Here is a 15,376-nt window from a genome sequence, read left to right on the forward strand (position 1 = left end):
TCCCTGGGCCGGCGGCGGGAGCAGCGCGGCGGCGCCACGTGGCAGGCGTGGAGTGGCTGGCGGCAGCGTGTCCAGCCGGAACGGACACGTCCGGCACGGCGCGAGGTGGATTTAGGGTTTCGGACGAGGGGGGATCCGGATTTTCGGGAAGAGGCTATATATAGGCATAGGGGGAGCTAGGAGAGTCCAAATGAGGTGCGGTTTTCGGCCACGCGATCGTGATCGAACGCTCTAGATGATGGAGCAGGTTTAGGTGGGTTTTGGGCCAAATTGGAGGGGCGTTGGGCTGCAACACACACAAGGCCTTTTCGGTTCCTCGGTTAACCGTTGGAGTATCAAACGAAGTCCAAATGGTACGAAACTTGACAGGCGGTCTACCGGTAGTAAACCAAGGCTGCTTGGCAAGTCTCGGTCCAATCCGGAAATGTTTAATCCCCACACACGAAAGAAAGGTAGAAATGACCTCCAGAGGAGAACGAAGCGCCGGAATGCAAAACGGACAACGGGGAAAATACTCGAATGCATGAGACGGACACGTATGCAAATGCAATGCACATGATGACATGATATGAAATGCATGGCAACGACAACAACACACGGAGACAAAGACCCAAACCCGAGAAAATAAAAGAACTTAACGCCGGAAACGGCAAGAGTTGGAGTACAAATTGGGAAAGTTACATCCGGGGTGTTACAAGTGCGTCACGAAGCACCCGACGATCGGATGCGACATCACCCGCACCTGGTCGCACCACCCAACCACCATGCCCCGCATGTCGCCGGCATCGTCGAAGCCATCATCTCTGTTGTTCTTTCGCACCACCCACAGGTACGGCCGACCGCTCGCGGTGAGGCCTCGCTTCAGCTCGTCCTTCTGTCGCTTGCTCACCGCCGACATGCTCCCGAACGACACGTACACCACCGACTGTGCTGGCTTTGTGTGCAGCCAGTCCATGTAGCCTTTTTCGTCGTGCTCAAAGAGATCTCCTACTGCGTGGCGGTGCCGCCGCCGCCCACGGTGAAGAGCGACACCACGGCTGGCCCGACGGGGAACACGTCCAACTCAGGGACAGACGTGAGAGCACCGGCCTCTAATTCTTCCATGGTGTTCACTAGCACCATGGCTTGCCTTCCTCCAGTGGTGCTGCCATTGTCGACGTCCAGGTCCAGCTGCTGGAACGTCCTGCGTGTCAGATGGAAGCATTCCTACTCCTCAATGAGGAGGCGCGTTGGTTTATATTGATATGAGACAGGAACGGCCCCTGTCATGGCTTACAAGGCAATACCAATCGATCACGATTCGGATGTTACAAGAGAGGAGGAGATAATCTACGGGAGAGAGAGAGAATAGAGTTTGTTGAGATTACAATAGGTAGTTCTATCTCTATTTCTAACACCCTCCCTTAATCTCAACTATCCTATATTAAGATTCCTCTTGAACTCCTCAAATGGTTTAATTGACAATGCCTTGGTGAAGCCATCTGCTACCTGATCTTTGGAGGGAATAAATTTGATGTCCAACTTCTTTTCTGCAACCCTTTCTCTCACAAAATGAAAATCAACTTCAATGTGTTTAGTTCTTCCATGGAACACTGGGTTAGCAGAGAGATAGGTGGCTCCCAAATTATCACACCATAAACATGAAATGCGGTGTTGCTTAACACCCAACTCATTAAGTAACAATTTCACCCAAATGATCTCAGCAGTTGCATTGGCTAGTGACTTATATTCAGCCTCTGTACTTGATCTTGACACTGTAGCATGTTTCCTGGCACTCCAAGAAATAAGGTTAGGACCAAAGAATATTGCAAATCCTCTAGTTGACCTCCTGTCATCACTGCATCCTGCCCAGTCAGCATCAGAGAAGGCACTAACAAGAGTGGAGCTTGAACGTTTAAACTGAAGTCCTAGGCTTACAGTGTATTTTATATACCGTACAATTCTTTTAACAGCTGTCTAGTGTACAGTAGTAGGTGCATGTAGATACTGACAAACCTTGTTAACAGCAAATGATATATCTGGTCTTGTTAGTGTTAAGTACTGTAAGGCACCCACAGCACTCCTGTACTTTGTGATCTCTTCTTTCTTTAGAGGCTCCCCTTCAAAGGCTGACTGTTTTTCTGAAGAGGACAATGGTGTAGGTGAAGGCTTACAATCCTTCATCCTCATGCGAGTCAGAAGCTCAGTAGCATATTTCTCCTGATTCATTACTATGCCATCTAGAATCTTCTTCACCTCAATGCCCAGGAAGAAGTGAAGATCACCAAGATATTTCAAGGCAAACTTTGAACTCAAATCATGAAGTAGAGCATTAGTAGCACTTGATGAAGAACTGGCAACTATAATATCATCAACATATATCAAAACAAATATAACTGTGGTTGCCTTATTGTAGATGAAGAGTGATGTGTCAGCTTTAGATGCAACAAATCCAAGACACCTTAGCTGAGAGCTTAGCCTTGAATACCATGCTCTTGGTGCCTGTTTCAAGCCATAAAGAGCCTTATCAAGCTTACACACATAGTGGGGTGTTTTCTTGTTTTCATACCCAGGTGGTTGTCGCATGTAAACCTCCTCTTCCAGAACACCATGCAAAAACGCGTTCCGCACGTCTAGCTGTCTCAAGCTTCATCCCCTGGAAACAGCAATAGCTAACACAAGCCTAATGGTTGCAGCTTTAACAACGGGACTAAATGTGTCCTCATAATCCAGCCCATAACGCTGTTTAAAATCTTTCGTGACTAAACGTGCCTTGTACCTGTCAATCGAACCATCTGCCTTTTTCTTGATTCTATATACCCACTTACAGTCAATAACATTTTTACCTCGCTGCTCAGGTACAAGACGCCACGTTTTATTTTTCATGAGTGCAGAGTACTCTTCATCCATTGCATTTTTCCACCTTGGATCTCCAAGTGCATCTTCCAATCTAGTTGGCTCTCCTGCAACACATAACATGCCATAGCGTATAGTACCATCTGTTCTAATCTTTGGATTTTTTATACCTTTTTGAAGATGAGTTGTGACACGTGAGGCTGGCACCGGCTGTAGCTGAGCAGATGACTGCACCACAGAAGATCCAGATGATGCAGATTCTCTGGATCCACTTTGCGTAGCTGATCCGGACCCTGATTCTGTAGCCTCTGGTGTGTTCACGCCGGACTCTGGTGCCGCAGCCCCGCGTGACGCGGAAGATCCCATGAGTGTCGCTGTCGCCTGATTCGCACGCGTGGGCAGCCGCGGTCTCGAGCCGATCGCGCGAGATCCCGAGCCGACCGTCTCAGGCTGGAGACCGGTCGTGGTGGGCCACTTGCATGTGGGTCGCTGAGACGGCCCACCGCCTGGCGACGTGGCGTGCTAGCACTGGCCTCTGGTGGGCGCGCGATCCAGAGTTGATCACGGCGCGCGATCCAAAGACGCCTGACGCTGCGGCGTCACATGTTGCTCCGGATCAACCTCGTAGTCTGCGCCTACCTCTTCTTCCTCCAACACATGCAATATAGGGCCATTTTGTGCCAAATCTTGATCATTTTGAGCACCATTTGCTCCTGCGTTTTCTCCATGACCCTGCACAGGAATAGATGCACCACTAGGACTGGTTGAAGTGTCATATTGGTCAGTACAATCGTCGCCCCCTTGCTCAAAGTTCCGAAGGTTTGGGGGAAGAAGCAAGATTTCTTTCTTAAGAATGGCTCCAGTGTTTAGGGATGGCACCCGCAGGGTTTGGGTACGGGTGGAGCCACCCCATACCCTTACCCGTCGCCCCAAATCTTACACATTACCCGTACCCATACCCGTCGACGGGTACAACTTTTTCCCATACCCATCACCCGTCAGGGTAAATGGGTACCCACGGGTAAAATTACCAAGATTTGCAACACATCGATTTGAGCATTACATAGTCATAAACAACAACTTATAATAATAATTTATAAACATCAACACGTCATGATAGCAACACATGAATACTCACCATCTATATATGTACAACAAATATATTCCTACTCTAAGATCGGCGCTCATAATCATAAAATCGTAAACAAAATTGAAACTCACCTAGCGGATGGAACGTTGCTAAGCAAGCTAGGGTGTTGCTGCTTCATGCACGACTTGGACATAGTGCTACAATGATGCTGCGCCTTGGACCCAATTGCAGGAGTAGGCTCTTTCCTAGCGCACGGAGGCACAAGGCACCATCCGACAATAGGGTGAGGCTTGGTCTCGTGGTAGGCTTGCCGTGATCCTGGCCGTGGTGGGCACTGAGTTGTAGCTCCACCTCGCTGTTCCCATCCACGCGTGAGCTATGATCATGGTCCCCGGATCCATGGTGTTGGCGTCCACCTCGGAGGACAGGAAAGGTGTGGTGGTGCGAGGCATCAAGCGGCCGGAGGCGCCGGCGGAAGTGGGTAGCGGCGAGAAGATGAGATAGATATGCTGGGCGCTGGTTGCTACAAGCATGCGAGGTAATTTTGGACGTAAATCACGTTGATATAGCCATATAAGGAACGAGGCAATTCTGCACATTAATCACCTTTTTCGAGACAAGGACATTAATCACCTAGAACGAGGCAATTATGGGTCGAGCTTGTGGGTCCTGTGGCTTTGTTGTGGGCCAGCTGCAGGATTTATGTAAAAAATGTAGTATATGGAAACATAATATTTATGGCCTATTAAAAAATCATATTGCATGCGGGTACATGGGTACACGGGTATGGGTTATACTAAACCATACCCGTACCCACTATACCCGATGGGTTTCAAATTTTCCTATTTATGTACCCATGGGTATTTTTTTGAGCCATACACTTGCCCTAATAGGGTTTTTACCCGCCGGGTACGCGGGTAATGGGTACCCATTGCCATCCCTACCAGTGTTAGGATGAAGAGAAGCAAAAGGGAAAATGGACTCATCGAAAACAACATCACGGGATATATAAACTCTGTCAGTAGAGACATCTAGGCACTTTACTCCTTTGTGAATGGGACTGTACCCCAAGAAAACACATCGTTTGGAACGGAAGGCAAGATTGCGCGAGTTGTATGGCCTTAGGTTAGGCCAGCATGCACAACCAAAGACACGCAAAGACTTGTAATCTGGATGAGTGCCAAAGAGGCGTGTGATAGGGTCTCAAATTTGATGACTTTGCTAGGGAGCAAGTTGATGAGATATGTGGCAGTTAAGAATGCTTCATCCCAGAATTTTAGTGGCATAAATGCATTTGCGAGTAGAGCTAGGCCTACTTCAATGACATGACGATGTTTTCTTTCTGCGGAACCATCCTGCTGATGCGCATGAGGACATGCAACATGATGAGAAATACCAAGTTGCTGGAAGAAGGAATTCAGTTTCCGGTATTCACCTCCCCAGTCGGTTTGCATGGCAATGATCTTAGTGTCTAGTTTTCTTTCAACAAGATTTTTAAAGTTTGTGAAAACTTGAAACACTTCAGACCGTTTCTTAAGAAGATAGATCCATGTAAACTTGCTATAATCATCAATAAAGCTTACATAGTATGAGTATCTACCGACCGAAGTAGGAGCTGGCCCCCAAACATCTGAGAATACTAGTTGTAAGGGTGCAGTAGATATGCTAGTAGATACAGGGTATGGGAGTTGATGGCTTTTAGCCTGTTGACACGGATCACAAACCGACTCACTAATCTCATGAGAGAAGGGAAGTTTATTCTTGCTAAGAACAAATTTAACAATGACTGATGAAGGATGACCTAATCTACTATGCCACTTGGATGATGAAGGCTTGACAGCGACAAACGCTTGTTTATTCAATGATGATGACGAAGATATAAGTGGGTAGAGACCTCCCACGCACTTGCCCCTAAGCAGGATTCTCCTTGTGTCCAAGTCCTTTACCAAAAAGAAATAAGGATAAAATTCAATAAGGACACGATTATCTAAAGTAAACCGATGAACAGAGAGAAGATTTTGTGAGGCTTCAGGGGCATGAAGAACTTTGTTTAGATGCAAGGTTTTCTTAGGGGTTTTAACGATTGAATGACCAATGTGAGCAATTTTCATACCAGACCCACTCGCGGTGTGTACTTGATCATGTCCATGGTACTTCTCCTTGAACGTCAATTTGTCCAGCTCGCCGGTGATGTGATGTGAAGCACCGGTATCTGCATACCAGTTCGTGTCGACGCCATAGGAGTTGGTCACCATGTTTGCACTCTTTTCCTCGGGTTCATCTTAATCATACCTATGCCAACAATTACGAGCACCTCCTGGGTGATGTTTGTAGCAGATTTGACACTCTGGATAGTCATGTTCCTGCTGCTGCCGTTGTTGTTGTGGACGACCGCGGCCACCTCTGCCGCCGTCGTGGCCACCAGACGGAGTCGGGGAAGGACGCCTGCCTCGGCCGTGCCCCCTGCTGCTGCTGCGCCCGCGGCCCCTGCTGTAGCCGCGCCCACGCCCCCTGTAGGCCAAGTTTGCCGAGGTTTTGAAACCCCCATTAGGGCCATCGCCGAGCATCTCGACACGCTGATCGAACGCCGGGATCTGAGCAAATAGGTCATCAACTGTGATTTGATTCTTGATTGCGCCAATAGCTGCCACAACAGGATCATAGTCTCTGTCAAGGCCGGCGAGGACATAATCCACCATCTCTGGATCCGAGACGGGGCGTCCTGCCGCTGCGAGCTCGTCCCCCAGATTCTTCATCTTGGAGATGTAGGCGCTGCTGGACATGGAACCCTTCTTCGTATTGGTGATTGCAATCCGTAGATTGGTGATGCGAGATTGGGACTGCGATGAGAACAAGGTGGTGATGGCAGTCCAGAGATCAAAGGTTGTCTCCTTGCTCGCAACTTGGGCGAGGATCTCCATTGACAGAGAGTTCAGAAGATGACTCAAAACCTGCTGATCCTTTGATATCCATTGTGCATACAGCGGATTGGGCTCCGTGGTGACGTTTTGTTCGTCTGCTCTTGCTGCACCGTCTTCGGTGGTGCGGCATCTGACCCGTCCAGAAGGCCGGTGACCTGCGCTCCTCGCAGGCCCGGCATGACCTGTGCTTTCCACATGATGTAGTTGGTTTTGGTAAGTTTCTCGGATGGTAGGGCTCCAAGGTTGAGGGTGACGGTGGATGAGGACGACATGGCAATGGCGAGGGTGGTCGGGAGGAAAGCTTTTGGCTAGATCGATGAGAAGTGGATGGCTCTGTATACCATGTCAGATGGAAGCGTTCCTACTCCTCAATGAGAAGCCGCGTTGGTTTATATTGATATGAGACAGGAACGGCCCCTGTCGTGGCTTACAAGGCAATACCGATCGATCACGATTCGGTTGTTACAAGAGAGAAGGAGATAAGCTACGGAATAGAGTTTGTTGAGATTACAATAGGTAGTTCTATCTCTATTTCTAACACTGCGAATGTCCCCGAATGTCGCGACTATCCTGCCGTCCGTAAGGTTGGTGAAGAAGCTCGGGAGGTCACGGATCACCATCGGAGGGAGGCCCGGCATAGACACCGTGAACCCCGGCTCGGCAGCGTGCTCCGTCACGAGCCTCTCGTACCCATGGAAGTAGTGATAGTACACGGCCAGCATCGTGGCCGGCCGGATCCAGTAGAGCGCCCGGGGCACGCCGCGCTCACGGGCGACCTCGGCGGCCCACCACATGAGCATGGCGTACAGGACGCACGTGACGGGCCGGCCCCGCGCCGCGAGGCGGTCCAGCACCGCCGAGAAGGTCTCGCGACCTACGCGGCCGAACACCTCTGCGTATCTCTGCACTTCGTCCCCGTCGCCAGCCAAGAGGCTGAAGCCGTGGTCGTAGCCCTCCGAGTAGGGGATGTAGGAGATAACACCGTCGTGGACCTCGTCGTCGGGGGACGCGATCGAGGGGAACATGCGACGGTGCGCGGACACGGCGGCCGAGAGCGTGACCCGCGCGCCCGGTGCGGCCCGCGCGAGGCGCTCCGCCAGAGCGCGCGCCGGGTTGATTTGGCCCTGGCCCGGGAACGCGACGACCAGGAAGTGCTGCGGCGCCATGGAGGACGATGGATGAACGCCGTGGACTTTGTCCTCGTCAACCTATGCCACCCGCTGGCTGCTCGAAGCACGCAGCGCCGCCGGAGTTTATAATAGAGTGAGGCTTGGCTTGGTTTGGCGTGAGGCGGCCGTCTCACGACCGAAATTCTCTCGCGACAGATGCTGTGCTGTGCTCTATAGGATAAGTACGGCGCGCTACCGCATGGTGTAAATTGTAATTGTGGCGATGTCATGGCTTGCGGTTGCGATGATTGACAAGTTGCCGTCAGAATGTTGGATGGGATAGGTATGCTTCACCTGCTCCGGGAATGCTACATATATTAGCCGCGAGCCACACGAGACGCGGCGTGGTTACTTGGAAATTCCTAGCATCTAGATCGTGCATTTTCCGGCTTGAACAATGACCGTCCTGTTTTTCTCGTGACGAGGTCGCTAGAGGTCAAAATAAGAAGGGTGCAGCTCTGCTGGACATGATTTTGCATCATTTTGACAGCGAGTTTACTGTCTTGTTTCGTCTTTTTGTAGGAGTACTCCCCACTCTGACTTTTCGTTCCGCCAGTGATTGTGCTTTCGTTCCAAACGAAAGCGAAGGATAGGTGGCTAGGAATCCCCGCTAGCAGTTTCTAGTGGGTGCCTCTATATGCTGCTTACTGCAAGGCAAACCGTAGCCTCGCCGACAGTCGGTGATGGGCCAGTCCAGTAAAAAAATTAATTTTTTGTAACTTTTATTCATATTTTTAATTTCTATATTTCACAAAATTATATTTACATAATAAAATCAAAATAAGTATCTGAAAAATGTTAACATACTATAAAATATTAGTTAGAACAATTTAAAAAAATGTGGATAACTTTCATAAAAATGTTCATGACAATGAGAAAAATGTTCCCGCATTTCAAAAGAATGAATATTTTTTTTTAAATATGTATCCAATTCAAAAATGATTGCATAATAAAAATATGTTTCATTTCATTAGAAAATCGTAGTGACATTTTATGGAAATATTCCCACATTCAAAGTAATGCTTGTGACATTTAGAAACACGTTCCCGTAGGTTAATGTTTATTTCCATTAAAAATGTACATGATATTTTAAATAAATAATCACATCTTTCCAGCAAAAATGGTTCGTGAATTTTTCAAATTAATTATAAAATGCAAAAAAATGTTTAGCTAAAAAATGTTTATTGCCATTATAAAAATGAAAAACATGCATTTTAAAAATAATACTGTGTTTTTCAAAATGTGTTCAAACCATGTATTAAAAAAAGTGTGCATGATATTGGAAAAATGCCCAATGTGTATCAGAAAAATATTTCACATTTGCTCTAAAAATGTACATTGTCTATTGAGAAAAAAATACAAATATGTTGATTTTTTTATAAAAACTGACAAAGAAACAAAAGAAAAGGCAAAAAAATCAAAGAACACGAAGAAAAGCAAAGTATGTAAAAGAAAGGGGGGAAAAGCAAATGACAAAACAAAGAAAGCTAAAGTAAAACGAAGAAAAATTGTGAAATAACCAAATAAAAATGAAGAAAATCGAAAAGGTGCGAACCTACAGCGCGCAGCGAGTAACCGCACTAATGAGCCGACCTGCTAGTCATCGCTCATACGCGATTCATATTAGGAATCGGTACTTATGACATATAGCCCTGGCGATTTCGAGCGCCCAACTGACATGTATCAGTCGTTGTGATACATATCAGGTGATCGCCCACGCGATTAACACATGGCCTGTGGCCCAGGTAAGCAGATTCCTGGTTGGGTTTCAAACGGGGTTTTTTCCTCCATTGTTTGATGTGTATTAGAAAAATGTTTATTATATCAAAAACAACAAAAAGGAAAAAGTTACAAAAAGAAAATTAAACCATAAAATGACATACTTTTTTTGTATGGTAATACGTGTCTCATTTATATCATAAAGAACAAAGGACAAGTCACGTAAAGACCGACATGACAAAACTGAAAAGATAGCATCTCTGAGCTTAACACCAACGCCCGTCACCTGCCTCCAGGACCACCATAGCAGCCGCTGAAGAAAAGAATGATGAATCACCACCTCACCTGAACTCGACGCGGCTCCATCGCTGATATGTAGCTTTACGGACCTCCAAGGTGGCTCACCAACAGTGAAGCCCTTCCTGTTGAACCAATCAGACCGGGGCAACATCCCGGACACGCCATCGAACTCCAGATCTGACACCCCACCACGACTAAGACGCTGAAGGAGGAAACCATACCTGCCATCCACGAACCACGAGCCCAGCAGATGTTCTGTCTTTCAGATGTCGTCCATGCAGACCATAATCTGCATCCCCTCCACCCAGCAGATGTTCCGTCCTAGCAGATTATATGAATAAACTATGAATTCAAGAGCATTTGTTGAATTATATGAACAACTTTTAAAAAATCATGAGCATTTCTTAATTTCAATGAACAAATTTTGAATTTCAAAAATGTTCACTCGCGACTTGAAAAAGTTCGAATTTTAAAACGTGTCACCTATTGAAAAATTGTACTCGTAGATCCGTTGACCGTTTCTTATATTCCCGGAGATCCGTAACTCCGATTGGGCTGAAATTTTAACACGATCTCTATCCGGATATTAGCTTTCTTGCGGCGAAAGAAGGGCACCAACCGCCTTACGGGGTGACCACGAGGGTCAGGGGCGCGCCTGCGCCCCCTGCCTTATGGGCCCCTCGAGCATCATCTCACGTTGATTTCACTTCCCAAAAATCACATATATTCAAAAAAAATCTCCGTCCATTTTTATCCCGTTTGGACTCCGTTTGATATGGATTTTCTACAAAACAAAAAACATGCAACAAACAGGAACTGGCACTGGGCACTGAATCAATATGTTAGTTCCAAAAATAGTATAAAAAGTTGCCAAAAGTATATGAAAGTTGTAGAATATTGGCATGGAACAATCAAAAATTATATATACGACAGAGACGTATCAGCATCCCCAAGCTTAATTACTGCTCGTCCTCGAGTAGGTAAATGATAAAAAAGATAATTTCTGATGTGAAATGCTACCTAGCATAAGCTTGATCACATATCTAATCATGGCATGAATATTAAGATACGAGTTATTCAAAGCAATAGTCTATCATTTGACATAAAAACAATAATACTTCAAGCCTACTAATAAAACAATCATGTCTTTTCAAAATAACATGGCCAAAGAAAGTTATCCCTAGAAAATCATATAGTCTGGCTATGCTCCATCTTCACCACACAAAATATTCACATCATGCACAACCCCGATGACAAGCCAAGCAATTGTTTCATACTTTTGACGTTCTCAAACCTTTTCAACTTTCGCGCAATACATGAGCGTGAGCCATGGACATAGCACTATAGGTGGAATAGAATGGTGGTTGTGGAGGAGACAAAAGGAGAAGATAGTATCACATCAACTAGGCGTATCAACGGGCTATGGAGATGTCCATCAATAGATATCAATGTGAGTGAGTAGGGATTGCCATGCAACGGATGCACTAGAGCTATAAGTGTATGAAAGCTCAAACTGAAACTAAGTGGGTGTGCATCCAACTTGCTTGCTCATGAAGACCTCGGGCGTTTGAGGAAGCCCATCATCGGAATATACAAGCCAAGTTCTATAATGAAAATTTCCACTAGTATATGAAAGTGATAACTCAAGAGACTCTCTATATGAAGAACATGGTGCTACTTTGAAGCACAAGTGTGGTAAAAGGATAGTAACATTGCCCCTTCTATCTTTTTCTCTCTTTATATTTTTATTTTTATTTTTTTATTTTTTTTGGGCCTTCTCTTTTTTTGGCCTTTCTCTTTTATTTTTCTTTTTTTATTTGTTCATCCGGAGTCTCATCCCGACTTGTGGGGGAATCATAGTCTCCATCATCCTTTCCTCACTGGGGCAATGCTCTAATAATGATGATCATCACACTTTTATTTACTTACAACTCAATATTACAACTCGATACTAGAACAAAGATATGACTCTATATGAATGCCTCCGGCGGTGTATCAGGATGTGCAATGATCTAGCATAGCAATGACATAAAAAACGGACAAGCCATGAAAACATCATGCTAGCTATCTTACGATCATGCAAAGCAATATGACAATGAATGCTCAAGTCATGTATATGATGATGATGGAAGTTGCATGGAAATATATCTCGGAATGGCTATGGAAATGCCATGATAGGTAGGTATGGTGGCTGTTTTGAGGAAGGTATAGGGTGGGTTTATGGTACCGGCGAAAGTTGCGCGGTGCTAGAGAGGCTAGCAATGGTGGAAGGGTGAGAGTGCGTATAATCCATGGACTCAACATTAGTCATAAAGAACCCACATACTTATTGCAAAAGTCTATTAGCTATCGAGACAAAGTACTACGCACATGCTCCTAGGGGGGTAGATTGGTAGAAAAAGACCATCGCTCGTCCCCGACCGCCACTCATAAGGAAGACAATCAATAAATAAATCATGCTCCGACTTCGTTACATAACGGTTCACCATACGTGCATGCTACGAGAATCACAAACCTCAACACAAGTATTTCTACTAATCCACAACTACCCACTAGTATGACTCTAATATCACCATCTTTATATCGCAAAACTATTGCAAGGAATCAAACATATCATATTCAGTGATCTACAAGTTTTATGTAGGATTTTATGACTAACCATGTGAATGACCAATTCTTGTCATCTCTCTAAATAGATATAAGTGAAGCAAGAGAGTTTAGTTCTTTCTACAAAAGATATGCCCACGCTCTAACAAATATAAGTGAAGAAAAAGAGCATTCTACAAATGGCAGTTTTCTATGTAAAGAAAAACAGGCAATCCAAACTTCAAATGATGTAAGTGAAGCACATGAAGCATTCTATAAAGCCATACTCAAAAGATATAAGTGAAGTGCAATGAGCATTCTATAAATCATCCAAGGACTATCCCATACCAGCATGGTGCATAAAATAAAAATGAAAACTAAATGCAAAAGATGCTCCAAGATTGCACATATCGCATGAACGAAACGAATCTGAAAACATACCGATACTTGTTGAAGAAAGAGGGGATGCCTTCCGGGGCATACCCAAGCTTAGACACTTGAGTCTCCTTGAATATTTACTTGGGGTGCCTCGGGCATCCCCAAGCTTGAGCTCTTGCCTCTCTTCCTTCTTCTCACATCGAGACCTTCTCGATCATCGAACACTTCATCCAAACAAAACTTCAACAGAAAACTCGGTAAGATCCGTTAGTATAATAAAGCAAATCACTACTATAAGTGCTATTGCAAACCAACTAATATTTTGTTTTTGCATTGTGTCTACTGTGATATAACTTTTCCATGGCTTAATCTACTGATATAAATCGATAGTTTCATCAAAACAAGCAAACTATGCATCAAAAACAGAATCTGTCTAAAACAGAACAGTCTGTAACAATCCGAACATTCACCATACTTCTGATACTTGAAAAATTCTACAAAATTAGGAAAAATAAAAAATTTGTATATAAAGACAGTGCAAAAAGAATCATAACCATTTGACATTCCAGCTAAAAATGTAAAATCGCGCACTACAGCCAAAGTTTCTGTCCTGCACCCTACAAACCATGAAGCAAATGTAAACATCCTAAAGGCAAATCTTGGCACATTATTTTTATAATACAGTGGAATTGTACAAGGGGATAATTATTTTTGTTGAAAAGTTTCTGTAATCAAGATTCACAAAGTTGCCGTGAGCATGAACAAAGTTCAAGGAGCTCTCCCACTTCAACAATGCTTGTCTTTCTCACTTTCACTTTCCTTTTTGAAAAAGTTTTGGGTTCCCCTCTTTATTTTTGTTATTTTTAAACTATATGAAAGCACTCAACAGAAATAAATGACTCCCTAAAACTTCCGGGTTATCTCCCTGGCAGCGCTTTCTTTAAAGCCATTAAGCTAGGCATATAGTGCTCAAGTAGTGAATCCACCCGGATCCCAAGGTATATCAAAGCCAATTTTAATTAGCAATTATTTGTAATTTAGTAGTGAGCACAAAGCAGCATATATCATGTAACAACGAAGTCTAACTCTCTTCCTATGCATCGGCATGTCATAAAAGAACAATTCATTAACACATAGTAAATGCCAATGCATAGTATAAACAATTTCTTGCAATTTTATCGTGTTGGAAACATAAAGAGGCGGAGATGTAATTCCTCTTTCATAATAATTGCAAGTAGGAGCAGCAAGCACATGCATATTATATTCATCAAAATCATCATGTGCAACGGTATAAGGCAACCCATCAATATAATCCTTAATAAGGGTAAACTTCTCCGATATAGTGTAGTTTGGAGAATTCAAAAAGATAATAGGACTATCATGTGCGGGTGCAATAGCAACAATTTCATGTTTAACATAAGGAACTATAGCAAGTTCATCTCCATAAGCATAATTCATATTGGCATCTTGGCCACAAGCATAGCAAGCATCATCAAAAAAGGGATATTTCAAAAGAATCAACGGGATCGTAGCAATTATCATAGTATTCATCCTTCGGTAAGCATGAAGGGGAATTAAACAATGTATGAGTTGAAGAGTTACTCTCATTAGAAGGTGGGCATGGGTGATCAATCCGCTCTTCCTCCTTTTGTTCTTCGCTCTCCTCCTCATCTTTTTCATCCAATGAGCTCACAGTTTCATCAGCTTCTTCCATAGATTCCTGCAAAATATTAGTCTCTTCTTGGACAGCGGAGACTTTCTTAATAAGCACATTAATATAGGAATTATATTCATAATTATCATAGCAATATTTTAGGATAGCTAAATTTTCAGGCCTATAAACATCATCATCAAAAGCTTCATACTTTTCAAACAAAGATTCAATTTCATAAGCACCCTTAAAAGCAACAAATTCTTCTATTTGTTCCACATCATAGTAATCATATATACCTCTAGCATAAGAAGCTAAGGTTTCATTATCATTAAATTCACATGAAAAAGGGAAGGTGTGGAGCCTTCATCCTAGAGCAACAAGTATAATCATATCTCAAGCATAGTTGCCTAGCATACCAATACAATATATAAATTTGATCCCATAATAGTTTCCCTTTTTTGTGTCAAGCGACAATCCCTAAAGTATTCACGTTGATCCAACGTTACTCCCATTACCAGATTGAATGAGGTTTTCTCAGGATTATCAAAGTGGTACATAACATTTTTCACATATTGAGCATCGAGGGTTTTAGGAGGTTCCTCATCTCCATGAGCAGCAAGTACACCTATTTTTTTCTATTTTGTGTTCCATATCCATAACTAAAGATAGAGAACAACTAAGAACATCAAATAAAAGTTACTTAGTGATAAAGCAAACAAGCACA

General features: G+C 44.2%; 1 pseudogene; it reads right to left on the reverse strand.

Annotated features, from left to right (window-relative positions):
- LOC119319016 overlaps nt 1–8,155 on the reverse strand; it is a 22,536-nt pseudogene extending 14,381 nt beyond the window's left edge.
- Between the last annotated feature and the right edge of the window lie 7,221 nt (nt 8,156–15,376).

Source organism: Triticum dicoccoides, chromosome 6A, assembly GCF_002162155.2.
Source record: "Triticum dicoccoides isolate Atlit2015 ecotype Zavitan chromosome 6A, WEW_v2.0, whole genome shotgun sequence".
Lineage (NCBI taxonomy): Eukaryota > Viridiplantae > Streptophyta > Magnoliopsida > Poales > Poaceae > Triticum > Triticum dicoccoides.